A 19,368-nucleotide genomic window follows, 5' to 3' on the forward strand; every position below is an offset into this window, starting at 1 on the left:
ATGCAGGTGCAGCCTCTGTGGTTCTAGGGAGAGGAGAGGACCTTCCATTTCCAGAGATCTCCCAGGGGATGCCTGCCCTGGGCCTGTGCCTGAAGTAAGGAGAGAAAGGGTACCAGGAGTCAGGCTTGCAAGTGTGAAGAGAAAACTGGGGATAGAGGACTGACTTACCCATCTTGCCACTACCTTTTATTATTATTTTTGTTTGTCGCACAGACCGAATGGTGCAGGTCTTGCCTGTAGAGTCTGCTACATGGAGAAGGGATGCAAATCCACTCCAAAGTCAAGGAGGAAAGAAAAAGACCACCTTCTCTTGGAAATGGAGAGGAAATGAAGCCTAGGTGGGGGATGGGTTTAATGCAGCTAATTTAGAGGGTGCTTGGAGCCAGGTTATTGTTGAAGGAGATGAGTCCCCTTGTCCCGCGCCCCAGGTCCCTGCTCCCCAGGGATGTGTCTAGATGCTACCAGGTTGGTCACCTGACCCTGTAGTAGAGGACGGAGGAGGAGCAGGTCACAGGGTGTTGCATCCTGTTGGAAGCCACCCTGAGGGACGGGGAGAGGGGCTGGGACCCCGGAGTCTACAGACAGGGTCTGGGTGCTGTTGGTCTGAGTAACTGGGCAGAAAGGCTGAGCCAGGTTGAGGGTCCTTCCTCAACAATGCAAGCAGCAGAGAGGGGACCATGGGCTCAACACAGGGTTGGAGCCAGGGCGCACCTGAGCGACTCGGGGTAGGTAAAGAGGTGGCAGTGAGTTGAGTGGGGATTGGACACCTGAGACCAACCCAGAAGAGAGAAAGATGTGAACAAGAAGGGAACATGCGAGAAGATTCCTCCATCTCGAGAAACAGCCTGTGCCCCTGAAGTGGTGACTAGTGAGCTAACAGTGACGTTTGTCCTGCACACCAGGAACTCTGGGAACCGGCACTATCTCACTGACTCCTCCAAACAACCCTGGGTTAAGAACACTGATAGCACTCATTTTATGAATGGAGACATGGGTTTCCAAAGCAAAGTAGTTTCCAAAGGAGTGTACATCTGATCGGCCAGAGTGGGACCTGAGAATTTGAATGTCTAAGTTCACAGGTGCTGCTACAGCTGGTCCTGGGGCCCCACTTTGAGAACCACTGGTTTAGAACCAAGTTGTCCGACGAGTGGTCATGGCAGGTCTAGGGCTCTGTTGCTTAAGGCTCTGGAGGGAGAGGTCTGTAAGTTCCTTTCAGGGAGCAGGAGCCCTGCTCCCCAGGGTTGAGGGAGAAGGAGAGGAACCAGAGCATCTAGCCCAGGGCCACCCGTGGTGCAGGGATGCCAGAGAATTCATGTCAGGATCTCCTGGAGCAATAAATAGGTCCGGCTGCCTGGGGAAGGTTTCTCAGCATCTCCCCTTGCTTCTGGACACACCCTGCTCCAGAGCTGAGACGGTAACAGATGAACTAAAGCCCTGAGGCTAAAGGCATCTCTGAGACTCAGGAATAAATCACGCACTTAGGAGTATGAGCCGGACCCAAAATGTATTCAGCAGGAAGCAAACCAGGCTGGGCGTGGGGATGAGGGTAGGGCACGGCCCTCGGACTGAAGGAACCCATAAGGGCTTGGTTTGCTAGAAAACACCTCAGTGTTCTGGAATCAAAATTCAGCTCCATGGTGGCCTTGGGCCACGCAAACCTCAGTTTCTTGCTTCTTTAAAATGGGCGTGTTACTCCTGCTTTGGAAGGTTCTATGCCCAGTGAGGAGTGTGACTGCTAGACTTAAAAAAAAAAAAATGATGTGCATTTATTAATTTTTCATTATAAATATATGCATTCATTAAAGGAAATGCGGAAAACAGGAAAGTAGAAAAATTATCATATGCCCAGATTTTTGTTTGTGTTTGTTTGCAACTTTTTATTTTGATATAATTTCAAACTGGGAGAAAAGTTGAAGTAGTCACAGTGCCCCCACGCGCCATTGTATCCATCTTTACCAATTTGTTTATATTTTGCCCCATATGCTTCATCCTTATCTCTACATTGATATACATTTACGTATCGGTCTTGTTCTGACTCACTTGAGCGTCTTGATGACTCATGCCCCCAGCCCTAACTACTCGGGGGTGAGTTTCCCAAGGACATTCGCCTTCGTAGCCTCAGTAGGAATTGCAAAATTTAATATTAAAACAAGCTGTGGTCTAATCCACACTCCATATTCAAAATCTGACAATTTTCCCAATGATGCCCTTGATAGATTTTTAGTCTCCAGAATCTAATTCAGGATCACACTTGGCCCTGGCTGGCATTGTCCTCAGAAGAATCCAGGACTCTGCCTCAGGCTTTCCTGGTGTTTCTTGAACTGAGTGCTATTTGAAGACCACAGGCTGGTATACTTTATAGACCGTCCTTCAGTGTGGGTCTGTCTGCTCTTCCTCACGGTTAGAGTCAGGCATGCGTTTTTGGCTGGACATTGTGATGTTCTATTTTCTCAGTTAAGAGGCTCGGGATGTCACTTCCCAATGCACGGGGGTGTTAACTTTGTCCCCTTGGTTAAGGTGATCTAATCCTGAGCTCGGAACACCCCACCTTAACCCTTAACAGCAGGTATGCAAAACAGGGAGATACCATGTTTCCTGTAGGCACCCTGGGACAAAAGAGTTTTTTCACCCGGGGAAAAAGTTCCACATTCGGACTTGGGATGGATCAGGAGCTGCCCTTCTTTACAAATGGGAGAAGGGTTGTGGCGAAGGGCCCGCGCTCTCCAGGCAGCTAGAGAGGAAAGCTTATGCCCGTGGAGGATTTGAGACACTGACCCCTTTCTGACACGCCCCTGGATGAGTCCGTACGTCCCCTGTTTGAAGACCCCTGTCCTTTCCCCCTGCCTGGCCGGACCTCCCCGCAGCTTCGCTTCGGGCCACCTCCTCCATCCTGCTGCAGTTTAAGGGCCGTGCCCAGAGTGCACTGACACACTCACCCTCGCGCCCCACCTCTGGGGCGTGCTCCTCAAGTATTTGTGGGAGGAGAGCTCGGGATTTCATCTGACCCGCTAGAAGATCCTTGCCATTGAGGACCCTCACCAAACCCCCAGCCCAGCCCAGCCCAGCCCAGCCCAGCCCAGAGACTGAGTCAATGCCACAGAACGTGCCTCAGGCCAGCCGGACTCTGCAAAGACAAAACCAAAAGCAAGGGGTGGCTTCTGCGATCTGTGCATGCTGGCAAATTCCTGAGGGGCACTTCTCCAGATATTGGTGCACGCCTCCTTTTGCACGCTGGCTGATAGCTACGGTCCCATCAACAGAGATCCGTTCCTGAGCTTCAAGACTGATCCCTTTAGGGTGCAAGTGCACCTGGGAAGGACGGCGCTTAGCATGGGCAGTCTCACAGAGTAGGATGTGGATGAGTTTCTCTCCCTTTCCCAAGAGCAGGTGTTGATAAGGTGTCAAGGATGTTCATTTCTTAAATACTGATGCGGGGAAAGCGCACGCAGCATCTGGCCATTTCATCACGGAGTTCGGTCGGGCAGCCCCTCAGGGCGCTTGCTGTCGTCCTTCACTGCTGCGACTCATGGGCTCACTCGTTCCGGAAATGCCTGCTGGGTGCACTGTCGTGGGCACTCGGAGGCAGCGCGGCTGGGACGTCTCCTGGGTGTGGCTGGGGCCCCTCATCCTTTTCCCCTCACTGTCTTCTCCTTGACAAGCGGGTGGCATCAGCTCCTCGGTCCACCGCCACTCCCCCACCCCGCCACGGCCCCCGTTTTGGCAGAGGAAGGTTGCTGAGCCCTCCTTGCCGAGGCGGGGCCCTGTGGCTGTCTCAGGACAAGGAACAAGGTATGATGTTTGGTTTTTCACTGCTCTATTAAAAGCAGCGGAGCTTTCACTTGAAGCAATAAGGAAAACATTCAACTCAGTGGATCAACAGGCTTCTGTGCACTGTGTCCTCCTGGGGAAGCTGTGGGTCTCTCCGCTGGACACAGAGTGGGAGCCACAGACTCCGGGAGAACAGGGACTCGGATGTGGCCAAGGGCGTGAGCGTCCCCTTCCCCAGGAGGTTGACACCCCCGTGTTATAGACCCTAAATCTGACGTCAGCTCCACGCTGCCCCGAAGAAATGCAAAAAGAACTCACTCAGACCACTGGCAATTTTTCCTTCACCACAACAAAGTGCATATTTACATACTACCCTTCCCCTTCCCTGCCCCGAAAAGGCTGGCTGAGTCCAGCCCATGGGTTTAAATGCAGGGATGTCGGATGGTTTGAAAGAAAAACCTCACTGATCACTAGAATGGTTGGGGCCACAGTCAGTGATTTGTTTTCCTGTTTGGGGCTGGGTTTTTTTTGTTTGTTTGTTTTTGTTTTTGTTTTTTTGGATCAACCCTGAGTTGTAACAGAGGATCAAGCACAGGGAGAAGTCGCTGTTTTTTTACACTTGAGACCAGCACAGAAAGTTCCTTTCATTGGTGTGTTCAGAGAAGGCTTCACGTTTCTGCGTCCACACAGCCCAGCTGGCTTACCTCTTCTACCGCTGCGGCTTTAAACATTCACTTGTGTTGGGGGAAAAAAAAAAAAATAGAAGCCGGCACTGCTTGGAAACCCATCTGAATGAATATATCTCAGTGTGGGAGGTGGGAAGGTCAAGCAAGGACAAGGGGACAAGGCTGGAAGGCTCATGTTTCTATGTGGCTGTTCCCTCAGAGGGTGGTGGCCCTGAAGACATCAGCCCCAGTCTTTCTCTCCCTCAGTTTCCCTGGGTGGAAAGTGGGCTTGTGAATGGCTGGTGGTAAGACCTCGGGGTGTCAGTGAGAACACCCACCCATCAGGCGTGGCTGTGCCCCAAGGCTTGAGCAACTTCCCCTGAATCCCGCCAGCTCCTGCCCTGGCCACATGCTGAGGACAGTGACAGTGACAGCCACCACAAGGCAGGAACTCCCTGCCCAGCCCAGAGGGTGCCTACCCTCCCCCACAGAGGGGAGGCCTCTACACCCCACCCTCCCCTGGGCTCGCGCCCTGGGTTCATGAGCATTCCAGAATCTCTTCTGTTGAAGTCCCGAATCTGTTTTAATCACCATTTAGGAATCTAACTTGAAAATTCAGACTTTAGCGTCTGCCAAGAGGTGGGTTTGGCCATGATAGGAAAACAGGAAAAGGCTTCAAAAGTTAATAAAGCTGAAGAAAACAGTTTTTATGTTCGCAGCCCAATACGCAAAGCTGCTGGTCCCCACCCCTATCCCCAGCTGCCGTCAGATAGGACAGGCCTCTCCTGGCATTGCAACCGTATGGCTCAGCTCTCCGGAGGCAGGCGAGGGGCGCGGGGGGATTTCCGGGAGGTGTTATTGGAGGGGAGCAGCTCTTTCCTCAGCAGACCCTGGGAACCTGATCATCCTTTCTCTCTGGCACTGACAGCAACAAGCTACCATGACAAATGACCAATTCTTTCATTCCGCGACTGTCTATTGAACATCTCCCATGTGCCAGGCAGTGTCCTAGGCTTCAGGGACAGGGCAGGGAAACAAGGCATCCAGGTGGCTGTTTTGGTGTCTCTTATGTTCTGCAGGGGAGGGTGATGATAGGGACGGAAATAAATAAGGCAAGCAGAGGTCGCGTGAGTGTTTGAAAAGATTAAAAGAGGTCGGCGCTGCCCCGAGTTGGGTGCACACCTCCGCACCAGAGGCAGCATGGACCCTCCGTGGGAACAGGAAAGTTGAGAGTGTGGAACTTTTCAGATTCTCAGCGATCTGGTGTCCTCTTTGCTAAAGTGGATCTACCGCTCCGGCCACCGTTGTTTTTCCACTTTGCTGTGAAAAGACAAACCTCTTAATTACCTTTAATCCTACTATGAGGCATTGCCCAACAATGTAAAAACCCTCTCAGGGCAGAGGAGGGGCAATTGAAAATGCTGTTGTGTCTGAGTCTCCTTTAAATAAAGAGCCAGAAGCCCACAGAAGAGTTTTCTGTCTTGTCCTGGAGTATCAATATTTTCTCTTTTTGAAAAAAATTTTTTTAAATTTTCAATTACAGTCAACATTCAATATTACATTAGTTTCAGATGTACAGCATAGAGGTTAGACCTTTTTGAAACTTACGAAGTGATCGCCCCAGTAAGTCTAGTACCCACCTGGCACCATACGTAGCTATTCTAATGTTATTGACTGTATTTCCTATAGAAATTGGAAGAACCAGAATTCTTGAGAAAATGTGTAATAACACATCACTTTGAATCAAGAGGTAGAATGTTGATGGAAGGAACGTCGGATTTAGCTGACTGATTTAATAAGGGCATCAGCTTTGAAAATTTGGTTTCATGGAAGAGCTTTCCCCTGAATTCAATGAGCAAAATTCATGGCTTTATGGGGTTTTGTGAAAATAAATAGAAATGATTTCTTTATTTAGAAATGTACATATTTATCTCTTATGTAATAAAAGTCAATTTATTTAAATACATTGGCAAAAGTGTCCTGAAAGGAAAAGTGTTCTTATTTTCCCAACAGTTTCTTGAGTTAAACCATTTAACCAATGTGCCTCTAACTGAAAAGGGGACGGGAAATGAGCAACCACTTCACAAGTGTTGGTAAAATGTTTTGGGTGTGCTTTCCAGAAACCGGAAATGGCTTGAATGATGCTGTGACATATATGTTTGCAAACCTCTCTCCTCAAAATTACGGTTTGTAAGCACCAACAACTGCCAAATTGATGTCTCCAGGTGGAAACTGAACTCAGCTCCAGACGCACGTGCCCAGCTGCCTGCTGGGCTGTCCCTTCCTCAGCAGGAAGTGAGGGAAAAGAGTGAAGATGACATTCAGAGGGGAGGGCAAGGTGAAAGCAGGTGCTACCTGGGTCTCTCGGGGCTCTGCCCAAGGTCGAAAACCCCAGACAGGCTGAGGGCACATCCCACGAACAGGAACATTGATGCTCTGCTTCTGGAAACATCCAATAGGATGAAGAGAAAGTAGATGACATGGTGAGACGGGTATCCAGACAGGTTCCAGGTAGGCGACCCTGAAGTGGCCCAGATGGCTCCCCACAGTGAGAAGTCCCTTGTGTCCCCTTGGGGGAAAGAGAGATGCCAACAGGACCAGCGGTCCTGCCCGAAGCCTCCATTCAGGACAGGGAGATCTCAGAGAGCCGTGGCCTTGTGACCACAGCAAATAGCACAGCTGAGCATCGGCAGCAACCGCACGTGTCAGATCACGACTTAGGAGAAGGCAGGACCCACACCAACACGAGTCCGTCAGCAAAAAAAGCAGAGGCTAGTGCCGAAGGCAAGCAGGACGCCCAGGGACAGAGCCAGGGTAGGTGCAGCCTGTGCAAGAACCAGAGCCCCTCCCACTGTCCCCGCAAGACGTGGCACTTCCCCTGCACCCAGATGCCATTTGGGGAGAGGAATCCCTGCAATCTGAGCATTTCCCCCCAAAGAGAACGGATGCACGTTAGGGAACTGCGCCAAGCCAGGGGAGACTGAGTTGGCGAGAGTTAGAGTACCGTCCTCGAACACCCAATATCTGGGTCAAATGAGGACACCTATTTAAAAAAAATGAAGGAAACGTCCTCCCCACCTACAAAGAAGTGTTGGTGTTGTTTTTCATCACATTAAATGATAATGAATCGCATGGTGAAACAGTTATTCTCTTTTAAATTGTCCTTTATAAAAAAAGTCTTTAACAATTGACACATACTAAAAATATATAACATAGGCATTAGTTATAAAGCAGCACAATGACATGAACGTGGGACTTCACTGCATGACCGAAGAGCAAAAACATCGCCAACCTCCGGGGCTAACAGCATCGTGAATTTTCTGTTTATCCTCCTTTCAGTTTTCTTAAAAGAGGTTTATCACATACGCATATGTCTAAGCAATAATTAGTGATTGACTTGGTTTTGAACTAAAAAAAGAAGTTTCTTAAAGTATGTAGTAAAGCAACTTCTTTTTTCATTCGAAATTCAGTGGATAATATTCATCCCTGCTGTTGCACGTAGCATAGTGCATCCATTTTTCGCTGCTGTGAAATAGTTCGTTGTGTGGAGATATCTGTTTATTTTTCAGTCTCCTTTTGATAAACAGAAATTATTCATTTTAATGGAGCTCATTGTGTCAGGGTTTTAAAAACAGTTTTATGTAAAAAAAAATCTTGCCTTATGCTGAGGTTATAACAATTTTATTTCATGATTTTTTTTCCTGAAGTTTTAAACTTTTGCCTTTCACCTTTAAGTTGTTATGCACTTGGAACTGATTTTATATGCGGTGTAAATTAAGGATTCACCCTTCCCAGGCACCCCTCCCCCGCAAGTGGGTAACCAGTTGTCTCAGGATCTTTGTCGTAGTCTTTTACTCACAGAACTGCTGCGTCTCCTCTTCATGTATCAAGTCTCCAAATCGTGGGAGGCCTGTTTTGTTGTATGTCTGTAACTGCATCACTATCACATGATTTTAATGGCTAAACTTCATAATAAGTCTTGATTTAGGATTAGGCACATTTCTTCAACTTCACCTTCCAACCAACTTTTTCCACCCTAAACCGCTTGTTCTACATAAAGAACTACTTCTCTCCCAGGCCTCTAGGAGGGCGCTCGCTATTCCCATCTTTGGGAAGCTGGGTAAGTAATTGCTGAAATCATCTTCTGCGCTCTGTGGCTCAGAGGAGTGACTTGGTTGAGGAAGGCTCCAGATTGTTCGAAGGCCATTGCCCTTCTTTCATATACATTTTGGAACCAACTTCTCACATTTTTCAAATAAACAAACAAAAAAACAAACCTGTTGGGATTATGATTGAAATTATGTTAACTCAATAGGTCCATTTGGAGACACTTAATATCTTCATACTGTGTATTTCTAAACACAATACGTATTTATTTAGAGTTTTAAAATGCCTTTCAAAAAAGTTTGAAAATTTTTTCCCATTAACTTCTTGTTCACTTTTTGTTATAGTTATTCAGAGGCACTTTTTATGCTGTTGCTCTTGTAAATCGCACTTTTTAAAAAAAATTAATATTTTCATTTGTTGCTTGTGTATAAAAACATGATTGATTTTAATATAGTGATCTCATTTTCTGCCACTTTGCTAAACTCTTTTTACTAATTCTAATAATTAGGTCTGAGAATCTTTTGAGCTATCTCTTTGCAGATAATTATGTTATCTAGGAATGCTGACTCTTGGGTTTTCTAGTCCTTAAGCTCTTGTTTCTTTTCCTTGTCTCATTGCCCTGGCTAGTTTAGTGTCTCCAACACAAAGTAAAATGGGAACAGGGCTGGTGAGTCTTCTTGTCTGCCTTTTTATTTCAAAGGGACTGCTTCTAATGCTTTTCCATTTAGAATGATTCTTGCTATAGGCAATTCCCTTTTATTCCTAGTCTGCTGAGAGTTTTAAATCAGGAACAGGAATGAAATTTTTCAATTTCTTGTTGTGTATCTGTTACAATAATCATAATATTCTATTCTTTAATTTGTTAAGGCAACAATGGGTTATAAATTTTTCTTACATTAAACTACTCTTGTATTTTTAAATTATATTCAACCTGGTTTTTTTCTTAACTCTTTTATAGATTGCCAATTGAGTTTGGTAATGTTAACATTTGTTTTACAATTTTGCATCAATGTTCCTGAGTAGCATTGACCGACAGTTTTCCTTTCTAGCACTATTGTTTTTTAATAGTATATTTTTACTGTATTTTTTTCCCGTTGCCATTCATCCCCCTTAGGCCCTCTCCCTCCTCCACCTGTGCCCCTGCTTCCTGCAGCCGCCACACTGCTGTCAGCCTGCTCTCTATGAGTCTGTCTCTATTTTTCTCATGAGTTCAGTTTGTTCATTAGATTCCACGTATGAGTGAAATCATATGGTATTTGTCCTTCTCTGACTGGCTTATTTCACTTAGCATAATGCTCTCCAGGTCCATCCATGCTGTCTAGCACAATTATTGTTTGGCTTTAATATCAAAGCTTTGTTTGTCTTATATAATACATTGGGGAATATTTCCTTCAATAATTTATTCTTTGAAAGTTTGGTAGACTTGACTTGTGAACATCTCTGAAACTGATGTATTCTTTTAGGGTTAATGTTTACTATTATTTCAAACTTCTAGGTTCTTAATAATTATATGATTATTCAAATTTTGCATTTCTCCTTTGATGAGTTCTGAATAAATTATATTTTCTATTAACTTGTTGGTTTTATTTCTGTTTTTAAATTAATTAGCTTAATGTTTATAGTATACTCTTATTGTCTTCATCTCAACTACACCTGCAGTTTCTTATGCCAAATCTTGTTTATTTGGGCAGTCTCTTTTTTCCTGGATTCATCTTGCCAGAGGTTGTAAATTTTTTTATAAGTTTTTTTGAAAAACCAACATTTGGCCCTGTTGATATTAATTGCCAGCCACTATTCTAAGTGCTTTACCTATATGAACTAGTTTAATTGTGTGTATATAACACTGTCATCGTAACTTCCTTATCTTTTGTATTTTCGGTCTCTTTGTCTCTGGATACTTTCCTCAGATCTACCCTTTAGTTCACCCATTATCTCTCTGATTGGCAGTTTAACACGTCCATTGAGTTTCAATGATTATAGTTTTTATTTCTAAAAGTTCTATTTGGTTCTTTTCCAATCTACCTGGTCCATTTTTATAATCTATTCTTCTTTGTTCATCACTTTTATTAGATAATTTTCCTATAAATGTGTCATACTCTGTATTTTGCATCTTACAGTTCCAATACAAGAAACTCATGACTCTCCGTCTATGTCTTGTTAATTCCGCTGCTCTCACTCAGTGGAACTTGTTTCCTTGAGGATTTGGTGGTGTTGTTTTTTTTTCTGTGAGCTTATATTTGGCTGAACATAATCTGTAGGGATCCTGAAATGACGATATTTCCGCCCCCCCCCCCACCCCGGGAAGATTTATATTTGCTTTTCTCAGAGGCCATGGCCGCGCTGGACACTCCTGGGCTCACTGAGCGCATCCGGCCCGTAAGGCAGGAGGCTGGGGGCTCATGTTCCGCTTTGCAGAGAGCGCTAGCTGTCCTGACTCCAGGGCTGGCACTCGCCACCTCCCGCTGTCTCACTTGCTGACCAGTCCCTTTCTGCCGTCAACTTAATATCCTCTGCCATTCCCCCACCAACCTGGGAGGTTGTCCTTATTTTCATAAAAGCCTAGCAATCATACAAGTATTGTACCGAGTGTGATCTTCCCAGGGTCAAGTTCTACCCTGGTGGGAGGGGCCTTCAGAGGAACGGATTCACCTTTCTCCCAAAAGAGCAATTCAGTTTGTGTTTAATCTTTGGATCGTGTCAAGGGAGAAGTCTGAATGAAGTGTTCCCGTATCCTCACCACCTCCGGAGCACCTGTTCCGAGTCAGAGACTTCACCGGCATCGTATCTTCCAGAAACTAAGAGCACTGTTTTGTTTTCATTGTTATCTTATGGTTACATTCCATGATGGAAAGTGATACTGGGTTTCCTTTTACTGTCATGATACAAAGTGTCCTTTAAAGAGGAATAAATGTATATATGAAAATGATTTAATGTAAAGAAAATGTTCAATAAACTACAGTCTAAACTGTTGTTGAATATTGCAAAAATCAAGTGAGAATAAGGGTTGGAAAACACTGGAATATAGCCCCCAATCCCTCAGATCCGCTGACCTCCCTCAAAGCGCCCCTTCTCCCGCCCTCCTCAGAGGGACTCCCGCATTGTGGCCAGTCCCCCTCAGCCTGCCTCCTGGTAACGACCCCCTTCATCGGTGCCACGCCCCTAACTCACCCCAAGACTGAAGCGAGCTTCTTGAGGACCGTCAAGTAGAACCAAAACCCAGCTCCCCGCAGGGTAAGTGACTCCTTATATCTCTTTGTCTCCCCGTGGGACCATGTCTCCCCATCAGCCTTGCCCTGTGTCTCACACGTAATTGGTGCCCCCATGGCAGCTGGTGATTGGGTTTGGACATTAAAGCGAGTTGGTGTGACCAGAGGGACACAGCTGGCAGGGGCGGGGACAGACATAAGGGTTAGGAAAGACACTGATGGGTTGTCCCTCCCAGAAAGGCCAAGAATTTGGCTGGGGGCATTAAGACCCTAAGCATCTTGTCTCTGGGCCTCTGATTTGTTTGTGTCCTAAACAAACAAGTGCGAGGCTTCTGCTTTTAGGGAAGTGCAATATGAACCCATCCCCAATTCCTGGCGCTGGAAACCAACAAGCCGCCTGCTCTGACCGCTTGCAGACATTTAGGCGAACCAGCTGCGCCCTCCGCCCGCTCTGCTGTGGCTCACGGACAGCCCAGCCCTCGTTCTGACCACAGAAGCAGCCTCGATGGCAGTGGGGGGCGGGGCGCAGGAGCAGCTCCACATGGAAGAGGAAGCCGCTGCCAGGCCCAGGCTTCTTCTGCCTTTGGGAAAATAAATGATATCTTTTGCACGATGTTTCTCCTCTTTTCAACCTGAAGTTTATTCCTCAGACCTGGAGAAAGCATTGTGGGGATTAGATTTTTCTCTAGACCTTGCTACAGTCCAAGAACCTTCCTTATTTAGGCTTTCTTTCCTTTTTTTAAGTCAATAGTTAGTTTTGAATTCATATATTTTAATAAATATTTACAGAACAGCCTCGCTAGCGTGGGGTTGAAGGGCAAGGCTGTCGGGTCGGATGGGCCGGCTCCAAATTCCACCTCCGCCTCCTGCCGGCTGTGCGGCCATAGGCGAATGGCCTTCTCTAAGGCCGAGCTGCCCTCTCCGTGACGTGGGGGCAGTATTCGCGCCCCCCGCAGAGGATATCGTGATGGAATGAGGTCCTTCCTGTGAAGGAATTCGTACACGTGTGCTAGGTACTCAGTGATGGACGATGAGGGCGGCGGCAGCGATGACGATCCTGGCACGCGTCGTGCACCACGTTGGGCTCTGGGGACCGTGCCTTGCTCAGAGAGGTTCATGAAACACCCAGTGGGAGTGACAGGCAGTGACGGAACAGAGAGACTTAATGGAACCAGGGATAGTGTTAGAGAAAAATTTATTCCGGGGCCATAGGAAGGTTCATAGGGAGGCGAGGCTGGTAGAGGAGCCTTCCCAGCCCCTTGGGGAGGAGAAACCACCTTGGCAGGGCAGCTGGGACCTGTTGCTGGGCCTGCCCAGCTCAGCCCATTCTTTCTGCAGAATGTCTTGTTCACAGGTACTCCATGCGCCAAGCCTACCTGACCAACTGTGACCAGGCAGCTCAGCGTGCCTATTTCAGGGACAAGGTCCTAAGAAGTCCCTTGTGGCCACACATCTTGTGCCACATCCTTTGATGCAGGGTTTACAGTTTTAAGGCCATTGCTTTGTTCTCCATCTTTGCAACTTCTTTGCACGGTGGGTAGCCTCCGAGGTGGCGCCCAGGGAGCCCTACCTCCTGGTATCCGTGCTGGTGCAGAGCCATGTTGCATCAGACGTGGTCGAGGGGACCATTAGTACACGGGAAAAATGACCCTGGAGGAAACCAGCAACCCCACCACGAGCAGCCACGTGGCAAGAAAAGAGGCCTCCTGCCGACGGCAAGTGAGTGAGCTTAGCAGCCAATCCTCCAGCCTCCACTGAGCTCGGAGCTGGCCCCAGCCCTGGCTGACCCCTTGACCACTGCCCCGTAAGAGACCTGGCTCCTGATCACCCAGCTACCCACTGTCAGGTTCCTGACCCTCAGAAACCGAGGCAGGAGATGTGTATTGCTTTGAAATGCTGCTACCTCGGGGGATAATTTATGACACAGCCACAGATAACCGATACAGTCTACTTCTCCCACGGGAGGTCAGGGGCGTGACTGACTGGCTCTCCGCCATTCCGACAGATGAGAGGGGCTGCGGTGTAACACCTGGAAGACTCCGTGCTACTTTGGGAGGAAATGGAGTGGGGCGCTGGAGCCGCAGTCAGGCAAACCGCGCAACAGCTAGCTCCCTCCTGCTTGACAGCAGGCAAGTCGCTTACGACATGAAGCCTCACATCTTATTCAGGGAGTGGAGGTAACAGCACTTACCATGTAGAGTTGCTGTAAGAATTCAACAAAATAAGGCACATAAAGAGCATAAGCATCAGCATTCCCACGTATACCGGCTATGAATGCAAATTGGTTCCATCTCTTGTCTTACCACGAACTTGCGCGAGGTGCTGAGGGACCAGCCTCCTCATGGCCCCCGCCTCCCCGCCGTACCACGCCCTCCCTACTGTGGACTGGGAAACAGGGAGGGGCCTCCATTTTGAAAGCGAAGTGGGACGTGTTTATGAAATAGCAAATACGTATTTGCATCAAACCTCACCTTCATTTGTGCAGACCACAAAATAACCCCCCATGTGGGACAGACGTGCACACGGACAACCAGCTCCGCTCACGGCTTTGGTTGGGGGACACTTGGGACAAAGGACTCCCTTCAGAGCGGGTCCCTTTTTTATTTCTGGGGAGGATAGAGTCTGATTATTTTATCAGGAGCCCTTCCCAAGTGATGCCTCCCAAACAGACATCCCGGCGCTTGAAAGCAAGCACGATGCCCCGGTATTAAGTTTACAGGCTAATTTTAAATCTCTGGGCACCTAGCGTGTATTTAGCTCCAAATTACATGGTGGATCTGGGTTTTTCTTAGACCTCATCCCTGCTGCAGGTAAAGAAAACAGCCCTGTGAAGGGGCCATAAAAAGCCATGTGAAGTCTCAGTGTTCCTGTCCTGCCCTGGCAAGGCCCGGCTGTCCAGGAGAGCTTTCATCCAACGGCTGCGCAGTTTGGCAGTCCTGGGATTGTGGGACGACCCAAGACAAATAACAGCTCAGGTTAATGGAGGCCACCAGCCCAAAAGGCCCTCAGCAACCCCGGCCTCTCTAGCAGCGCACTCCTCCTTCTGGCTAAATTGTTCAGGGCCCAAATCATCGGATTTTTCCTCCAGTTTTTGGAAAAATCGCTTTGGGGAACATGCAATGTCCGTCACGGCCACGAGAGGGCGCAACAGGGCAGCATTCCTCCCGGGGCACTGCCGCAGGGAGCGGCTGTTGGCAAGTTCCTTCCTGTCTCCCAGGATGACGCCTGGAGTGAGGACAAATATAGTGTAAACAATAGTCAGAGGCTGCAATTTGGGTGTCACAGCCTCAGGTGCCAGCTTCTTCCTTTTCTTTCTCTGCCTTTTTTTTTTTTTTTTTTTTAAGCATCTAATGAGAGGGAAATGGGCTGGGTTGGGAAATAGAAGCCTCCTTCTTGAGGTCAAGGCCTAGGCTCAGATTTGCTTGCTTGGAGCAGGGCCCTGTTTCTTCTAACGCGAATTAATAAATTCATTCATTCCCTTGACAACGAGGTATTGAACACAAACCACCATGTGCCTGACAGTGATGGACGCCAGAAACACAAAGGATGTCCCAGTCTAGCTGGGGAGGTGGGTGCTCTCTACGGGCGGGGCCCAGGATACGTACGTGCAAGGCTTCACAGAGCGGGTGGCTTTGGAAGGGGAGTTGCGTGATGACTCTCAGTGCGCAAGGCACCCGGAACTTTCCGACAGGGGCCAAGGGATGAGTGAAGAAGACCTTCAGATGTGACTGACACCAACCATCTGTCTCCACCACCATCTCTGCCTTTTAACCTGGGTCCTGTTTCCCCTCGGGCCCACTACGACCAGCCTCTACCCGGCGGCCAGTCGTATCTTTATAAATAGTAAACAGATCCTGTCAAGCCCCCAAACATAGCTCTCTCATGGCTACCAAAGTCGGTCCCACCCATCTCCCCTAGGCACACACCTTTCTGACCACCTCTCACGCCCTTGGCCCTCCAGGCACACTGGCCTTCCTCATTCTGGAACTTTCCAAGACTACCCACGCCTTGGGCCTCTTAATGCTTCCCACTTCTGCTCCCAGGGCCCGCTGCTGGGGCTTCGACTCTTGGGGTCAGCCACACAGGACCCTGCACTTACAGGAGCCCCACGCTCTGCTGGCACCACCTTCAAATTCTTAATAGATTTTGAAGGAGGCCCCACTTTTTCATTTTGCCAGGAACGATGTGAACCGTGTGGCATGTCCCGCCTCTAAATAGAACACTTAGCTCTTGTTTGTCACGTCTGGCTCTTTTAATCACCTAGACTTCTCGGCTCAAATGTCACCTCCTCAGAGGGGCCCTTCCCTGGCCACCTGTCCAAAGGGCCTCACCTGGTCTCCCTCAGTCACGGAACTGTTTGATTTTCCACACAACCTGGGAGGACCTTACTGTTTAGTTCTGTCCATGTTTGCTGTCTGTCTCCTCTTGTTCCTGCTTGTTGCCCACAACTGTGACCCCGTCGCTCAGCGCACAGAGCGTGCCCTGTGGGTGCCTGAGCAGGAGCTGGCGGGAGGGAGGGTGGGCGCGAGCCCGATGGGCCAGGGCAAGAGGCCGTGCGAAGAGGAGGCTTATTCTCTTTTCATCTAAATCTTTGCTAAATACTTGCGGGCAGCTCCCCACGGCCACACCAGCTCTGCTCTGTCTGTGTGTCTGGGACGCAGCAGCCCTTCCGGGCACAGGAGAGCTGTGTAATTCTAGACCGGAACGAGGGATGCGAATTCCCCTCTGACGTCAATGGTTGATCCAACCTGTGTCCTGAAGCCCGAGAGAAACAACTGGCATTTTCTCTCCCACTTGAGCCTTCCAGATACAACCCTGGAGACAGAGGGAAGGTGCAGCAGCCAGTGGGGCTATTTATAGCTTCTCCCGCTTGGCAGCTTGATTCTAGTTAAGTCAGGCTTAAGTTATTGACTAAATGTTTGCATGTGCGTCTTCAGGTTAGAATTACCCAGAGCCCTCCAAGGACATCTGGAACCACACAGCTGCTGTATTTTGCCAATGGATGACGTTCCCTTTCTGTTGAAATTTCTCCAGCACAGGAAAAATGGCTGAACCGAGGCTATTGGTTTACGAGATGAAGGTTCACACTTGTCCTGCACGCTTCACATTGTTCAGTTCGAAGTGTGACTTTTATCACCATCATCATTATTGGTGGTGGTTTTTGATTTACCCCGAAACTAAAGGGCTGTCTCCCTCTTGGAGAAATGGAGACTTTCATTCCAATAATTCAAGAAATCCTTATTGCTCTGGCTGGGTAGCTCAGTTGCTTATAGCGTCTACCCAATACACCGAGGCTGCCGGTTTGATCCTGGTCAGGGCACATAGGAGAATCGACCAATGGACACATAAATAAATGGAGCAACAAATCTGTGTGCCCCACCCCCACCAGCCCCCACTTCTTCTCTCTCTAAAAATCAATTAATACACTTTAAAAAAAAAAAAAAGGAAATTCTTATTGAGTATCCGCTCTGTCACAAATAGGGTGTGGTACTTGCAAAAAATAATAATGATCGTGAACTCGCTGTAACCTCCAGCCACTCCAAGCAAGGGGGAGGGGGCGGTACTATTACTCCCATTTGACAGCCGAGGAATCTGAGTCTTGGAGGAAGGCGAAGCCACAGGTGAAGTCGCCCAGCGGATGGCACGGACAGGTGGGACGGGACCTCTCTGTGCCACACCAGCAGTGCCCAAGTTCATGACCAACCCTCCCCACCTTCCCAACATGCCTCACAGGTACTTTTCTGAGGCAGGAAGAACGTTAATAACCTAAATCCTTGGGCTTTGCCAGCAACCTCAGGAAGAGTCTGCCAGCCCCAGTGCAAAAGAATCACCTTACAGCCGCCACCCCTGTCTGTAATCTTCGCAGAAAAACCTGGCTTCCGGCACTTTTTCTGGCGCAGGGAGGGGGCTGGCAGGGTTGCCTCATCGAGCTGTGCAGGCTGCACACCGTCCACCAGGGGGAGCTGTTCACACGAACTACTGTTCCCTGAAGCTGTGCAAGGGCTAACTGTCCTACTGGATTCAGCCCCAAGGTGAGATTTATTGCCTTAATGAAGTTGTTCAAACTAAAGCAGGTGAAAGGATAAATGAACTGGAGAGAGGAAGAGAGGAATTGTCGAGGATGGGGACAACCTGGCCAGGTGTGGTCTACTGTCAGCCACACGGAAGCTCTGAAAAGAAAACAACCTAGTAGTCTTTTTTTATTTTATTTTATTTTTTTTGCTTGCAAAACAAATGACTCCCAAACTTAGCTTAAAGTAACAAACACTATCACACGGGTTCTGTGGGTCAGGAGTCCAGGAGTGGCTTACTTAGCTGGGTAGTTCTGGCTCAAGCTCTCTCTGGAGGTGGTAGTCAAAACAGCACATGGGCTGCAGGTGCCTGGGGCTGGAGAGCTCACCTGTAAGATCACCTACGTGGTTGTCCACAGGAGGCCTCAGCGTCCTGACCATGTGGCACTGGCTTCTCCAGGAGAGCGGGTTGAGAGAGAGAGAGAGAGAGAGAGATGCCCAAGATGGAATTTGCAGCCTTTTCATAACCTAACACTAGAACGGACGTGCCTGCCATAAGCTGTTTGTCATGGGAACCACCTCAATGCAGGGTGGGCTGCACACGGCATCCATACGGGACAGAGGGCCCTTGGGGACCATCTGGGGAGCTGCTACCACTCAAGGGCAGTACAGGAACACTGGCGTCCTTAGAAACTCAGGCTTCGAAGCTAGGGACCGCACCCCCCAGCTTGGGCTCCCTACATCTGCAGGCTCTGGGCGGGGGGTGGGTGTCAGCGGTTGCATCCTTTCATTCCAGATATGTGGTTTGTGCACACGGTCCCCTCTGGTTCCTTTCCTGTTGGGCTTTGAGTGATGGGGTCTTTCTCTTATCACCCCTCCGGCCTCACGCAAGTGGTCATGAAAGCCAACAGACGTCAGACGTGGTCCGGACTTGAGATCTAAACGGTGAACTGGAGCAAAATGTGCCGCCCCAAAATATACCACTTCGGCATAGCGATTGTTCTGGATTAAAGGTACTTAAGAAATAGCAGGTGCAAGGACACTCTGACACTTGTTTGTTCCCCTGAAAGTAGCACATAAATCTCCCATGTGAAGGGCCCCTCTCTCTATACCTGGAGGGTAGGAGGCTTCTTATCATCAGGGACAGGGACCTCAGGGCTGGGAAGGTTGTACAAACAAACCTTGTTACTTCTTCACTAATTAGCTACTCCAAGCCCAAATCCTTTGTTTTGTTCATTCTTCCCAAATTTGTTGTTTCTTTGTTTAAAAGATATAATAGCTGCCTGCATTGGTCACTTCTTTTGAGCCCCATATCTTTGGGGCTTCTGTACACACGAAACAAAATTTGATTTTTCCCCCTGTTAATCTGTCTTGTATGTGACTTTAATTATTAAACCCGCCAAAGAACCTAGAAGGGAAGAAGGGAACTCTTTTCCTCCCTTACAACAGCAAAAGGTGTGACTAGCCTCTCACCCTCCTAAGCGACCCTGTGAATAGAGCCTGTTGGAACCTGGGGCTGGGTTTGTTTCATTTAGCTGCTGCGATTGTCGGCATTATTGTGAGTTTGGTTTAGTTTAGACCTTCAAACCAGGTGTGGAGGGGAAAGTATAG

The sequence above is a fragment of the Pteronotus mesoamericanus genome, unplaced genomic scaffold, assembly GCF_021234165.1.
Source record: "Pteronotus mesoamericanus isolate MK-2021 breed Mesoamerican mustached bat unplaced genomic scaffold, CSHL_Meso_final contig_557, whole genome shotgun sequence".
Lineage (NCBI taxonomy): Eukaryota > Metazoa > Chordata > Mammalia > Chiroptera > Mormoopidae > Pteronotus > Pteronotus mesoamericanus.